The sequence below is a fragment of the Camelus dromedarius genome, unplaced genomic scaffold, assembly GCF_036321535.1.
Source record: "Camelus dromedarius isolate mCamDro1 unplaced genomic scaffold, mCamDro1.pat HAP1_SCAFFOLD_175, whole genome shotgun sequence".
NCBI lineage: Eukaryota > Metazoa > Chordata > Mammalia > Artiodactyla > Camelidae > Camelus > Camelus dromedarius.
Window position 1 is genome coordinate 432,036 of NW_026989793.1, and position 15,090 is coordinate 447,125.

At 40.4% G+C, this 15,090-nt stretch overlaps 1 long non-coding RNA gene across 3 annotated transcripts in view; it reads left to right on the plus strand.

Annotated features, from left to right (window-relative positions):
* Positions 1-14,812, plus strand: part of LOC135320760 (uncharacterized) — a 100,517-nt gene extending 85,705 nt beyond the window's left edge. For all 3 annotated transcript variants that reach the window (XR_010380073.1, XR_010380074.1, XR_010380072.1), the window contains 6 exons: positions 5,227-5,412; positions 6,160-6,367; positions 7,287-7,346; positions 7,877-8,097; positions 14,176-14,375; positions 14,679-14,812. This is a non-coding gene — a long non-coding RNA (uncharacterized LOC135320760). The remainder of the gene's footprint in view (positions 1-5,226; positions 5,413-6,159; positions 6,368-7,286; positions 7,347-7,876; positions 8,098-14,175; positions 14,376-14,678) is intronic.
* Positions 14,813-15,090: the final 278 nt, after the last annotated feature.

The following is a 15,090-nucleotide window of genomic DNA, read 5'->3' on the forward strand; positions in this document are numbered from 1 at the left end:
ACCTGATTGTTCTTTGGTCCTTGTTTGTTGGGGCACCCTATTGATTTCTGTTGTCTGTTAAAGCGGGAAATGCTTCCTCTAGCCTGCAGATCATTAAGTGAATGGTTTGCAGTGTGCCTTTAAAATTATTTGAATGCATTGAGCATGTTTGTCCAGTGAATTCTGAATTAACTCATTCTATTGACTTTGCTTTGGTTCTGTGGCTTTTGCTCCTCTCCACAAGAATTTGAATTCTCTGTTGCATTTTGTATACGTGTTCTTAACAGGGGAAGAAATTTTGCATTTTTTACAGAGGTGGCTTTTCCTATCACCTCTGAATGCCTTCTATAATTGATACAATAGTAATCTGTTATTGCAGTGCATAATTCTTTCATAAACTATTTTTTGGCATAATCAGAAACAATGACAAAGTATGATAATAAAAAATATGAAAACCTTCCTTCCTTTGAAGAATAGAAATCAGGTGGTCAGGCTCACGCATGCTTTGTGCCTGACACACTTACTCTCATGTCATTGTGTATCATGATTCGGAGATGGAGTTGCTCCAGGTTTATAGATTTTTGTTTTAACATTTGTGTTGAATTCTTTCTCCAGGCTGATGTTTCCTGTTGCTTTTGTGGAAAGAGTAGAAGGGAAACAAATCCTTTGTTTTGTTTTCAGGAGGCCTGAGTTGATGAGAAAAGGGTTGAGGGTGGGCTGAGGAAAAGAGTGACACTCCCTCTCCTCCCGGCTGAAATTGATAAACAAAGAAATCAATTAAGTGTATCGGTATTTGACCAATAGAAGTTAGAGAGCCCAAAATGGCTAGATATGCCCAATGGAAATTACTGAATTCACCTGCAGAATTATGTGCTTTACCAAGTAGAAGCAACTTAGAGCAATCAGAAAAATCAGTAATATGATGAGATATAAAAGGAATATTATATCTTTTATTTCTGAAACTTTTCTACGGTAAGTTGTGTAGAGCTAAAATTAAGTTTCAAGCACCAGGAGTTAAGAGTGTGGGTAGTTCTGTAGGATCGTTATTCACGGATGTGCCTAGACCCTGCTAGAGTGGCTGAAGATGGCAGGAAAAGACCCAGAGGCAGGATTTGTCATCCTAGGGTGTCCTCCATAATGGTTCCCTGTGGGACCCCATGATTGGTTTAACAAATTGTAACACACTCCAGCCTCCTGTGAACTTTAAGAAGAAAAATATATGCTTAAAAACTGCTTTGCAAGCAAGTGCCTGTACATCCTCACTCCAGTCTCCTTGCCTTAAAAAGCAGAGACAATGCTTTGCTTGCATAGTTGAGCTTTTAGATAGCACTCTGCTGGTTGCAAAGCAAGGACCGAGGCCCTCAGCTATAAACGCTGAGCTTGTGTGCTGTTAGATAGTCTATGATCCACAGAACAAGGACCTGGCTGGTCTGGTGGTCTGCTTTGTAATTCACATGTCTAAAAATGTATCTTGCTCCCCTCACCCCATGACTTCCCTAAAGATACACTAATCCTTTGTACTCATTGTGTATTCTACAATCTCTGCTTCATACTGTCTTTCCCGAAGTTCCTATTACTATCACACAACTGTTAATGAATTTTTCCTTTGATTATACACAATAAATAAGGGTGCAATTGAGAGGCTCGTGGAGTTGGCTCCCTACTCCCTCTCGATTTATTGACTTTTTCCACAGAGACTTGAATAATCATTCCATGTCGGTAAGAATTCTGCCAGCCAACCCACAGTTCCAGGTGAGAAGGATGCAGGTTTATCTCTCCTACCCGATGGAGAGAGAGGAGAGAATTGAGATATGCTCCCCCATGGTCCCTTCCTGTCCCACGGCCACTGCAGTTCACCTGCAGCCTTCTGGCCTCTGCTCAGAGGGCCTCTGTCTCAGGACTGACTGCAGCTTTTTCTTCCCTTGTCAACATTTCCTGTGCCTTTCAGAAGTTGGTCTCTTCTCTGCAATTCAACCCTGGTAGATGTGATGGTGGTCAGCGTGCTGGTGGGCAGTCCTTTGGGGACTCCCAGGAGACATGCTGATTCTCCTGAGTCTCTCAATCGGGGTTACAGAACAGTCGAGCACCGAAGGAAGCCCATTCACGTGAGGTCAACAGAGCATTTTATCACTTTCATTTTATTTTTAAATTTTCAGTGGAGAAATAATTTGTAGCAAACTGTTCCAGATATTCGGCCGCCTGCTTTCCTCACCACCATTTCCTTGTTGGCTCTGGTGCTTGTTTTAAGAACCAGGTTTCTTCTCTGGTCATTTGTAGCAGCTGGGCTTGCCGAATCCTTGATCTGCATTTGAAGCAGAATGCTTCTTCCTGATGTGAAACAGATTTTCTTATTTCTGAATATTTCGTGTACACTCAGCAACTGTTTCAAGTGAAATGCTCTTGTCCAATTTCGGTTAACTCACATTTGCTTATCTCCTACTTTCATGCTGAGGGCAGTTTCTTCTTCCTCTAATAAAAGTTAGCAATTTGCATTTACTAGGGAAGGTACTGGCCCGAGGTGCTTTTTTTCTTACCAGTTTTAATACAATTCAACCATTTAAATATACAGTCGTTTTTACTCTATGCCCAGAATTGTGCATCCCATTTAATCTTAGAATATTTTCATTCCCCCAACAGGAAGCCCCGTATGCATAAGCAGTCATTCCCATCTTCCCCATCCTCCCCCAGCCCCAAGGAGCCACTCTTCTCTCTCTGTGGATTTGCCTGTGCTGGACATTTCATTTAAATCGAGTCACTTCATGTAAGTTTAACCGTCTATTGTGACTGACTTATTTCACACTGAGTAACGTTATCAAAGTTTGTCCACGTTGTGGCCTGGGTCAGTACTCTATGCTTTGCTATTGCTGAATAATATTCCACTGTATGGCTGGGCCCCACTGTTTACCCATTCATCAGGTGATAGGCAATTGTGTTGTTTCTGCTTTTTGGCTGTGATGAGCAATGTCGCCATGAATATTCCTGTAGGAGTTTTTATGTGGATATTTGTTTTCAGTTCTCTTACGTCTGTGCCCAGACAGCAGAGTTGCTGGGTCATTCAGAAACCAAATGTTCAACTCTCTGAGGACCTGCCAGGCTGTTTTCCAAAGTGGCCACGCTGTGTTACGTCCTCACCAGAAAGGGCTGTGCGCTCCGCTTCCTCTGTGTCATTATTAGTGCTTGTTACACTTTTTTTTTATTATAAGCTATTGTTGTGAGTGTGAAGCGGTTTCTCCTAGTGATTTTGACTTGATTTCCCTTACAGCTAAAGATATTGAACATCGTTTCTTTGTGCTTATTGGCCATTTGTATATTTTCCTTGAAAAATACCATTTCAGATCCTTTATTCACCTTTTAATTGAGTTGCCTTTTTATTGTTGAGTTGTAGAAGGTACTTTTTTTTTTATAGATACAAATTCCTTATCAGATAAATGATTTGAAAAAAATTTCTCCTGTGTGTTGTTTTTTCACTTTCTGGATGGTGCCCTTTGAAGCAAAGTTTTAAATTTTGATGAACTCCAATTTATCTCTGTTTTCTTTGTTCCTTGAGCTTTTGGGGTATTATTTAAAATCTGAGGTATTTTATTTAAAATTTTATATATAAAATAACTTAATTCGTAGGACCGTTCTAGGAGATGGGTGCGGTTGTTGTCCCCAGTGTATGGATAGAAGACTGAGATGCAGAAAATTTCTCTGAAATATCAGTTTCACAGCTACCCAGTGCTGTGGGAGTTCAGGCACTCATGTTCGTCCCAAACATCTGTGATCCTCACCACTATGCTCCACTACTGCCTGGAATCGTTAATGAAAACGTCTTTCCTTTTTTGACTCCTTGTTAGTTTGTTTTCTCATTGGGGACCTCATCTCCTCATTTTCCTTTCGGATATCAGTGTAGATTTATTTTAGGTTTCATGTAGTCAGAAGTATTTCTATCAGTTAACTTCTTTATTACTCACTCTCCAGTGATGATTGTTGCTAGTTGACCTAATCAAGTCATGCTTAAGTCTTTCCTTCTCATGACACTAAAAACAGTCATGACTTACAGAATGCTAAAAGCAGAAAGTACTTGATTGATTTTATTTTGCTACCCAATCAAACCAATCAAATAAAAACCCGCTGTTGACACAGATTATAAGCCCTCCAGGATAGGGTCACTGTCTTCCTTGTGTTTCATTTATTTGGTCACAGTGTCTGGATAGTGCCTTGCTGTTCAGCAGTTTTGTTAGGAAACGGTGCTCGTGAATCATTGTAAGGACAGAATTTTGACAACAGACTGTGTTGTTCATTTCACAAGGGAAAAGATAATATAGAAATACTGCTCAGATCTATTTTAATATTAAGCTTGGAATTTTGAGAACAATTCAAGAAACCATACAAAGATTTTTCACTAATTTTAGATCTATCTTAAACACATTATGGTTGCATAGCAGAGTAACTTATCAAGTAGATTTGACAAGAGGAGTGTATTATTGATTTCTTGTTTTATTTGAAATATTCTATCTGTGATAAAGTAATCAGTGCTTATAAATGAACAAATATGTTTGTATTTCTATGCAACATGGGAGCAGACTTCATATGTTTCTATATAATATATATGACTGTGTGTTTTAATCTGTCTGTCAGTGTTTTTATAGTTTTTCAGCAATGTTGTAACATTAGAATTCTAAGAAATTCACTCCCGATACTACTGCAGTTTGTACTGTGTATCCTGTCTTATGTATGGGATTCCACTGTCCCCTAAGTGAGGAATTTCCTCTCCTATTGAGTTAGAAGCAGATTTAAAGGAACTGTGATTTCTAGGCGTTTGCTCTCCATGTGTTTGCACTTGGGTGTCAATCACAATTTTCCCTTTCTTGAGTTTTCATTGTTCAATTAGAATTTTTGAAAATAACTATTAATATGTTTCACTAGTCTCCCTAGTAACTTGATGTTTTTGTGCTTTTCAGTTTTCAAATTATGAAAATTGTAAATGCACACTTGTTTTTAAGTAGTCCTTTTTCACTAGATATTTGTTTACCTCTTTATAGTTAAAATATTTTTTTCCCAATGAATGAATCACTGTGCATATTTTACAAGATACCTTTCTTTTTATTTTTCTTATTCTAACAGGTATATTCATTGTAGAGAATTTTGAAAATAAGGATAAACCCAGTAATAACTTAAAAATGGCCTCTAATCTCACCTGGAGATACAGTTGTAAGGTTTGAAATTGAGAATTACAAGTCCTCTCATTTTTTTCTTTTTTTCAAGTACGTTTTGGTTACTGAGTCCCTCGAATTCCCATATGAATAGTAGCAGCAGCTAGTCAGTTACTGCAGAGGAGCCCGCTGAGATTGTGATCGAGACCACGTTGAGTATACAGATCGCTCTGGGGAGCACTGCCATCCCAAGAGCGCTGTCATCTGATCCAGGAATGTGCGTGGTGTGTCTGTCCAGGTATTTAGGTCTTCTTTAATTTTTTTCAACAATGCGTAGAGTTTACATAGTATTATTTTACCTTATTTTTTTGCCTTTATACTGAGTACAATTGTGCAAGGTACCAGGATCAGAATTGTATTATAGCCCCGCCACTTGCTGCCACCATGTACGCTGCACTCTTGCTTTGCCCTGTGTAAAATCTTGCACAAAATAGGACCTAAGTAACTCTCTCTTGAATGAATGATTATATGATAGCTGGATGATGCTGGAGAGTCCTTGTGATGATGTCTTTTTCCCAGACTTTCCCCTCTTCTTAACTATGCCTTTTCTCTTCCTTTCCTCCAGCCTCGGTTTCAGCCTGCCTGTGGCATTGATTTTCCCTGAGTGTGGACTCTTCCTTTAACTAGTTCACGATAATGTTTCATGCGGGCTATGAAAACTTGCTAGATGTCAAGAAATAGCAAATTCACTGCATGCTAGTATTTTTAGTCTGTGGTATTATATTATCCTATGAAATTAAATCAGGCTGACACCCTGAGCTCTTTTCTCCTTCCTACGGGTGATACTTCTCTGGTTGCTGTCTGTGCCCTTCCTCCAGACATGGTTTTGGAGTTGAGTAAGTCACCATCAGTGGAGCTCTCTCTTTAAAGATGAAGAGAAAATTTGCTCCTTCTCCCTGGTTGGGGACTGGATGAGATGAGGTAACAGATAAAGAATGGAGCCCCATCTCATTCTGACCCCCGCTCTTTCCGTTCCTTTCTCCAGGGGAAAAGAGTACAATTCAAAAATATAAAGATTGTGAGCTAATGAGATAGACAAGACAACCGAACATTTGTTAAATATCCTTTCATGCCGGAAACAAATGTATTATACACACAAAAAGCACACAAATCACGGTAGTACTGCGGTTACAAACGTGGGTCCGAGTTCGAGTCCTGCTCTGGAGTGACCAGTCCTGTGAGATGGAGAACTGGTAGGTCGGCTTAGCCTCTCCCGGACTTGTTTTCTGTCCTGCAGAGATGGGGCTCGCTAGGCGTCCCTCTCCCGTAGAGGTGCTGTGGGGTGTAAATGGCGCGCGTGGGCAGCCCGAGCACAGCTGCTCATTCCTCGTAAGGGCAGGATAGCATCGCTTTTGCGATGACAGCTTTATGACCGTCCCGTGTAGACTCTTAGTGCTCCGAAGGGATGCCTTGTGGTTTGGAGATGGGATTCTCACTTCTGTAAATACCCAAGGATTGTGTTATTGGGCCGTGCTGATTTGAATCTATTCTTTAGAAAGTACATATTGTAGATATATTTTTCAAGCATGCATGCTTTTTTCTTTTATTATTTATAGTTCTACCCTCTCATCTCTTGGTGTGACTTTTCATGGAATCCAGGAAACAGTCCTAAGCCACCTGCCTCTTCACACTTCTCCGTGGTGGTTTTCTTCCCTGACTAGAAGAGGGTTCTGCATAGGAAATTTTCTTTGTTCCCCTTTTCTTGGAGTCACTCTGTCTCCCCAACTCTCACCTGTCCATCTGTCCATTTCTCTACCCACTGATTCTTCTGACTTGTTCCAAAAAGCATTTCAGGCAGCTTACAGAAGAACAGATACCAAATAAACAGGTGAGAAAATGGGGCCAAGTTCAGACAGTGAGGCTAGGAGGCGAGCCTGTGTGAGAGTTGCAGGCGTGAGACACACGCCTCAGGCCTGTGACTTATAAGATCGACAGCAACAGTGTGCCTGAGGCTCCCAGCAGACACAGGGAAACAGGGTTTGTGGGAGATGCTCACTGGCTGTGAAATAAATAAGTGGCTTAGGAGATGCCCAGCCTTTCCAGCTACTAAGGCTTAGGAGAATATTTTGAGTTTCTTCCAAAATCAGAGTATTGCATCTTTTCTTTTTTCAGAGTTCTATGTATAGTTGGTTACATTCTATACCTGGAAATTTCTCCAAAACTGCTTCCCACGTGAGTCCCATGGCTCGGGAATGGGGTGGTTCTGCTCATTGACGGGTGTAGGCCAGAAACAGAAAATGACAGCCTCAAAGGAGCCTGGGATTTCTCAGTTATGTTTTGTCAGTGCTGTAGATTTCAGAAAACGCTTTCACCGTTTCTCTCCATCTGAGGTGGCAGCGTGCTCTCTTAGCAGCATAAGGAGCTCAGGGCCACGGGATGGTGGGGACTGACTGCACTGCTATCAAGACAGATGTGCCAGTCACTGCAGGCGTGGTGATTTTACATAGTGCATTTCATGTTCTTTAATAGGTTTCAACAGGTAGTTAATTAACTGAGTTAATTAACATTTAAGAAATATGATGCTTTGTTGAAAAGACAGTTATAGGCAGAATATAAGTTGTGAACCCTTTAAAAACGGTTTCATTACTGAAATTTTAATAGGGAAGATTTAGTTTATCTTATTTACACCTCTCTTCAAAAGTAACAAAGAAACAAGACAGAAAAAGCAGAGGATGATTTCTGTTCTTCCTCTCGGCTTGCAGGTGCCCTCACCTCCAGTGGCATCCATCCAGACACCAGCACTGACACTGGCCGTGCTCACAACTGCCTTAGCCCTGAAGACACAACTGACAAATAGAAGGGGGCTATGCCCTAAGACAGCAGGTGCTCTTACTTTGTGGGTCCTTATGTAACTGCGCGGTGTTATTCAGGATCGCCCGTTCTACACTTTGTGACGCTGCTGCCGTGTCTCCTAGTTATTTCTGTAAGTACTAGTGTAATTTTTTCAATGTGTGGTACTAGACATCTAAAAATGCTTTTTTCAGATGAAAAATAATGTGTATTTAATATAATAAGTCTGAAAAAAGGGACAAAAGTGTCTATCCTGGTCCCACTACTCAGAGATAATAATTAACACTTTTACATCTATTTTCTGTTCTTTTCATCAGTGTGTATTACATCTGTCATAAAAACCAGCGAGCACTCTCTGCCTGTTTACTGTGTGGAGACATCCATTTTCCATTCGGCTTATTACACGTTTTTCTACAGTATTCTCTCTCCCCTGGCATGATTTTTAATGACCAGTATAGCATTCTGTCTTGTGGAGGCATCGTCCATTTTACTTCGGACTTAAATAAACTTTTAAATTCCAAGTATATTTAACTGAAATACTGAAAAGAGAACTGTGGTGGTACCGAAAGGCCCCTACATCCCTTCCCCTTTTTTTCCTGAGAGTAAAAACTGCTGACAATGTGGTGTATATATTTCATGACCTTTATGCCTGTCATATATATATACACATACATACATACATGTATATGAGAAATCTATGTATATGTGTGTGTATATATGCTGTATTGAAAAATAAGGCCACACTATATGTTTTGTGCAGCTCGGTTTATTCACTGAGGTGTATATCATAGACGTCCTCCCACTCCAGACTCAGCCGGTCCTTTCAGATAGAGTAGAGGGGTCTCCTGATGTGCAGTAGATTTGGTCTCTTGTGTAAGGACACCTTTGGTGGGAGAGTACTGTGGACAAGGCCTTGGACCACGCCAAAACGCCTGCCCCTTAGTGCCCACAGCTCGCCTTGATTTACCGCATCATTGTCTTGATGGTGGATACTTAAGTTTTCTCCATTTTCCACTGTCAGAAAGGGTGTTTGACTGGCGTCCTTCTTGTACAAACATTCCTGTGATCTTGTATGAGTATTCCTTTAGTTAAGGTTTCTGGAAATTTAGTCCCTGGATGTGACAATTACATACATCACAGGCTCCTTTCAAGTGACTCTAGAAATTCCTTCTCCTGCGGGGAATGAAAAGATGTAGAATAACTTATGTAACCAATTCTCTATCGCTGGATATGATTTCACTTCAGCTTTTCTTCCCACCATTGTAAAAAGTGCTGTGTAAATGCTCTGATGAGTAAATCTTTTTGAACTGATTTTTTTCTAAACGAAACGATTCCTAGAAGGGGAGTTGAATCTGTGTGTACACACGTTTATCAGAGTTTACATATCCATTGACATGTCGTCCTCCAAACACGTTGCTCACAGTTTGTTCTCTCACAGATGGACACTAGCTAGAACAACTTTTAAAAATATTTGCCAATATGATGAGCAAAAGTGCTTTTTCATTGTTTTAGTTTACATTTGATGACCAATGAGGTATTCAGCATTTTTCACTTATTAGCCATCTGACTTTTAAAACGTGAATGATCCCTTTTGTCCTTCGCACACAGTTAAGTGAGGGAGCTTCTTGTTGCTTTGTGACAGCTCTTTGTATGTTATGAACATTAACCCCTTGACTTCATCAATATGTATCACGCAGTTTTTACTTGTCATTTCTTGCCTTTCATTTTATTCAGTAGGTTTACTTTTGTTGTGGCCCAAAATATACTTAAGGTAGTAAATGTCTTCTTTTTGGGTTTTATTTTTGGTATTATTTTAGAAATACTTTCTTATAATGGTACAAATCTCTTCTGTAGGTTTTTTAATCTCTAAGATGGAGATGATAATAGTACTTGTTATAGTGAGGAGAAGTTGAATTAATATGAGCAAAGAGTTGCATTTGCTGTTATTAGTACTTTTTAATATTTACATCACTATCTGTAATTTTTCTTTGGTCATTATGACAGGAATAGAATTTGTTCTTTCCAGGTGATTCTCTGATTTTCCCAGGACAATTATTGAATTCATACTTTGCTCTTTGATTTGAAATCCCACATGCACAAAATACTTATGTACACTAAAGTCTCTTTTTGAGCTCATGGTTTATTTCTGTCAATCTTACTTTATTACTCCAGCACCATAACTTACATATTGTAAAAATTTATTTAATATCTGACAGTGTGATTTTTTTTTTGATTCTTTTCTTCCATCCCAATTTTTCTTGGCTAGTATTATGACTTTATTAATCCTGAAGAATTCTAAAATTCTTTGTTCAAGTTAAAGAATAAAAACAGATAAGGGTTTTCATAGGATTTTTTAGTAAGTTTTGAATTATCTTTAAAAGAGCATTCATTTTACAAAGCTGCTTTCCTCCATGCAATATGTTGATGTCTCTACATTCACATCTCTTAATTTACCCCTCAGTATAGTCCTGTATTTTTCTCCATGTACAACATGGGCATTATTTTTGAGTTTAGCCCAGATTATTGTTTATGTTTTACTTAATTTTGTAAGTGAGAATTTTTTGCAATTATATTTTTTAACTCTTCAAACTGACACCTAGGAAGGCAGATTCGGATTGTCAATACTCACTTTGTAACTTGTCATTTAAAATTGTAAGTATTAAATACTTGTTCCAGAATCCTTTCTTTTCTGTTTTTCAAAATTTGTTTCCAAGATTATCAAAGTGGTCGTAGCTAAGTAGTGTATTTGGGGAGACTGATGGAGAGAGGTAGTGTGGCTCATGTACAAACTGTGAGCATTTTCATGGCTGCCTTTAGGCTGGAGAGGCCTCCGAAGAGCCCAGGTTAGACCAGGGATGGCTTTTTATGCACTTGAAAGCCAGCATTCCTGCCTTTGTGGAGAAGCCTGTTGGGCGTGACAGGTAGATGATCAAGGTCCGATGGAGGCCATTGGCTGCACAGAGCGCTGTGACTGTGAGAACTGGCGACCATTAACATGGGAAATGCTTGGCGCCAGGAACACTGCAGGGGAGCTGGGGAGCCTGTGTGTTAAGGATTTTCCAGTCCTGGGAGTGAGAAGAGCAGACTCTGCATTCAGATCTGAGTTTGAATTCATCCTCTCTTGTTTAATGGTCCTCTGACTTTTGTCAAGTTATATATCCGCTTTGAACTCCTGTTTTCTTGTGTCTCAAAATAGGAGAATATGGCCTGCTGCTAGAGTGTTTGATCAGGGTAAATGATTTGTGTCTATAAGATGCCACGTACTGTCACAAGTTCAGTGAGAAATGGGCTGTTGCCTCTTCTGCAACTCAGTGTTCGACAACACACCTGGGGAAAGCCAGTCCCTAATTTGTGTGTGATGCAAGTAGGAACAAAATTAATGTCTTGCCTTTCGCTAGCAGTATTCTTACTCCTTTGCTTCATTTACTTCTTTCCTCCTTTCATTTCCCCTTTCCCCTCCTCCACCAAAAGAACCTGAGAATATCTCAGAACACTAGATTCAAATTACTTTAAAGGTTGTCTCATCCTCATGAAATGACAGTAACATAAAAAAATCTGTACACATCCCAGAATTCATTGTATTTGATTTACGCACACACGCGCGCGCACACACACACACACACAATCAGGCTACCTCCCACTTACAGAGGAAGAAGAACCACTTATTCTGAGTTTTCATTCACTGTCCGTGAGAGCAAAGTGTCTTATGCAGACTTTCACCTGGCTTCATGCATGGTGTTTTTAGTTGGATTTCTGCTTTGTGGCCATAGAATTATTCTCCTAACAGAAGAGAGGAAGTGGAGACATAGACATTCTGCTCAGATATTGGTGTCATCATATTTGAGTTGGGAAGGACTTAAGACAGCATAGAGTCGTATCTGTTTATGGGTGAGAATCCATGATAGTGTAACTTGGACAAGAACCTGGATCTTCTGCCATCGTGCCCACGAGGGTGAAGAGGCAACTTGGTGGGGGATGGCAGTGATCCTTCTTGCTTGAGTTCCAGGGTCTTGCTAGTTTTCATTGCTCACCTGCCTTTAGTTAAGGTCCATGTGGCCTCTCATGGGAAGGTCACGCTGTTCTGATAAAGTTACTAATCAGCAAAAAGCTCTGGACCCACTCATATTTCCCAGAGTTTTTTCTGCTGACCTGCTGACACTTTATATAAATGAGACCTAAGAAACTACTGGATATAAAATCCTTTGTGTTATCCTCGAGTTCCATAGGAATGGGGTGCTGTCTCAGGCTGTCTAAGGCTAGATCTGAATAAAGATAGGGTGATAGGCTTTGCTGCTGGACCATCCACAATCAAATGTGTTTTCCACCTTAGTGTTTAGAATCAGGCAGATGAGCTCAAATCTTGCCTTTACCAGTTATTAGCTTAGTGACCTTGGGGAAGAAACTGTACTTAATTGTGTTCAATTTTCTTTGTTTGTAAATAAGTTAAGTATTTATTTTAAGGTTTTTGATTTAGAGTTGAATGAGTTAATTTCCTCATTTATACCTAAAATTCATATCGCGTGGCTCTATGATGGTGCCTTGGTTGTTGATTACTAAGGCACTCGGCAGGGAGAAAGGGGGTGGGGGACCCCTGGATTCTAGAGCTTATTATATTCCAGGATATGCTTGTAAAAGACTGGATGTGCAGTGGATTTTTAGTAAATATCCATTCCTTTCCTAATCCGCATTGATTGTGTATATATCTTTATATTAATATATGAACAAATTTATAATGCAATTTAAATATTTCTGTAGAATTTAAAATATGTAGTTGTAACAAAAATACGTGAAATAAAATGATTTCACTTTTATTTTCTTTTCAATAAGCAAAACAAAATAAAATAGAAAAGAAAAAAAAAGGTTTGAAGGAGTAGAAATAACTTTCTTTCCATAGAATCAATTCCCTAACAAAGGTTTTTTGGTTGTGTTGTTAAACAGCATATAAAATTGATAGGTTGTGACATATTGGAAATGAGGAAACAGTGGAGACATACTATCTCCAATGAAGTCATTTAGTTACCACGTCAAAACTAGTTCTGCTTCCTGAATGACAGGCCAGTAAATCGGGAGATGAGGTGTTAGAGCAAGGAATAGTGACTTTATTTGAAAAGCTGGCAGACCCAGAAGATGGCATACTGATATCCTGGAGAACCCTCTTCCCCAAGTCAGAATTCAGTCTCCTTTTTTACTAAAAAGGGGCGGGGGTGTGGTTGGTTGTTGCAAACTTCTTGCTGTACGAATTGATTTCCTTGGAATCCTTTGTTCTTGCAGCTGTCCATGTGGGTCAAATCATGGCACCCCTGTAAAACCTCAAAAAAACAAAGTTTATTCTTTATTTTGCAACTTGCCATCTCTACATAAGTGTAGAAGAGCTAACATCCTTAAAGATCAGAGCCCGCAAAATAGTCCCTCCTGGATATTTCAGGCTAAAGGCAACTTTCTTTTACAAAAGGTGCAGAGATAACAAGTCTTAGCCTAGAAAACAGGGTACAGGTTTAAAGACAAACGAACACATCTAACATGGAGTCAAATTTGTTCTTTTCTATTACAATTTCTTTTTCCACCTCATAGATAATTTTAGTAAGAAACATGAGCAATTTTTTTACTTTTGCTTCTTAATAACGGATAAGTGGCCCAACTAAAGTTTTGTGAACAGGGATGCTGTGCGGGCATAGGGGTCACAGCAAATTCTTGTTGGGGGTGGTCGACCCTGCAACATGTCTGATGCCCTGTGAGTGTTGGTGAGAGTCCCCCTAACCAGGGGCTCTCTTCAGGAACCACCATGTGGGCATTGACCTCTGGAGACTTCTTTTTCAGCTGTAGGAAATTTTTTTAGATGCTGTGATGAAAAAATCACTCCAGCTGGGGATAATCAGGGAATAAAGGAAGGGGAAAAGGGCTTGGAGTAGTGTAGAAGAGAAGGACAGAAGATCAGGGAGCCTGGGGGCTTGGGGGCAGGGCCTTGGGAGAGAGAGTAGCAGAGGTGGGGAGGGGCCCGGCTCCAGAACCAGCTCCTGCACCTTTCCCTGCACCCAAGCCTCACAGCTTTTAATTGGGCCCAAGACTCTTTCCTGTCTGGATGTCACCCTGGGCAGAACGTTGAGAATCGAAGGTAAGGGGTGGGCAGCACTCACCTAGGGGGTCACTGAGGACTTGGTCAAGTCCACAGTGCCTTTTCTAGTCATGTGTCTTCACCTGTTCTTTATCTCAGGATCTGAGAAGCAGGAGCAAGGAACTCAGGGAGAGATCCAGGAAGACATCTGACTCTGTTAAGAGACGACAGTCACAGCGACACGGGGAGCGAGGACACTTGCAGCAAAGTAAAATGACTTCACAACTATTGCATCAGAGCTGCAGGTGTGAGAGAGCCTAAGCCTGTCTCAGAGTGCAGGGGACAAGAGGAAAGGAATGGTAAAATTAACACTGACAATTGAAATTTTGTTAAATAGCCTGCTAATATTAATTGTATCAAATGAATGTATGCAGGTGTATTTCTATGACCATTTATAGGTACACACAACCCCACCAGCCCCTCTTTCTCCCATCGGGGATGGGCTTTCTCAAGCACAGTGCCCCTCCTGGTTGAGTGGGCCACGCTGCGGGTCCTCGTCTGGGGCCAGGCTGCTGCAGGACACTGAGTCCCCTAGGCACGGCCTGGGAGAAATGACAGGAACATCTCTGCTCATAACTGAGAGCCTCCGTTTCCCCCTGCAGTGTAAGAATGCCGGTGACTCAGTTAGAAGCATGCATCCAACCCGTCCTTCCGTGTCATCACCATCTAGAATCGGTGCCTGAATCTTCTGAATTTCTCCAGAATGTGGTTTAAAATCACCTTCGACAATTGAGTGTGTGTCCTCTTACAAGTGGAGGAATTTCTGCCGTTTCCCTGGAACTTACTCACCACTAGTCCATCTGATTTTTCTGTGCTAGGATTCAGTATGGCATGCTAAAAATTCTGCAGTCAGATCTTGAAACACTGATGAAGAGGATTATTTATTTTATTTCTTTATATGATAGTGTTTTACTTTCAAAATTCAGAGTTTTCGGTTCTTTCAAAAAATTTTTTGGGGGTTGGAGAAACAACTTTGCTCTTACCATCTCTGTGACCTGTTGCTTTGTGCCTCTC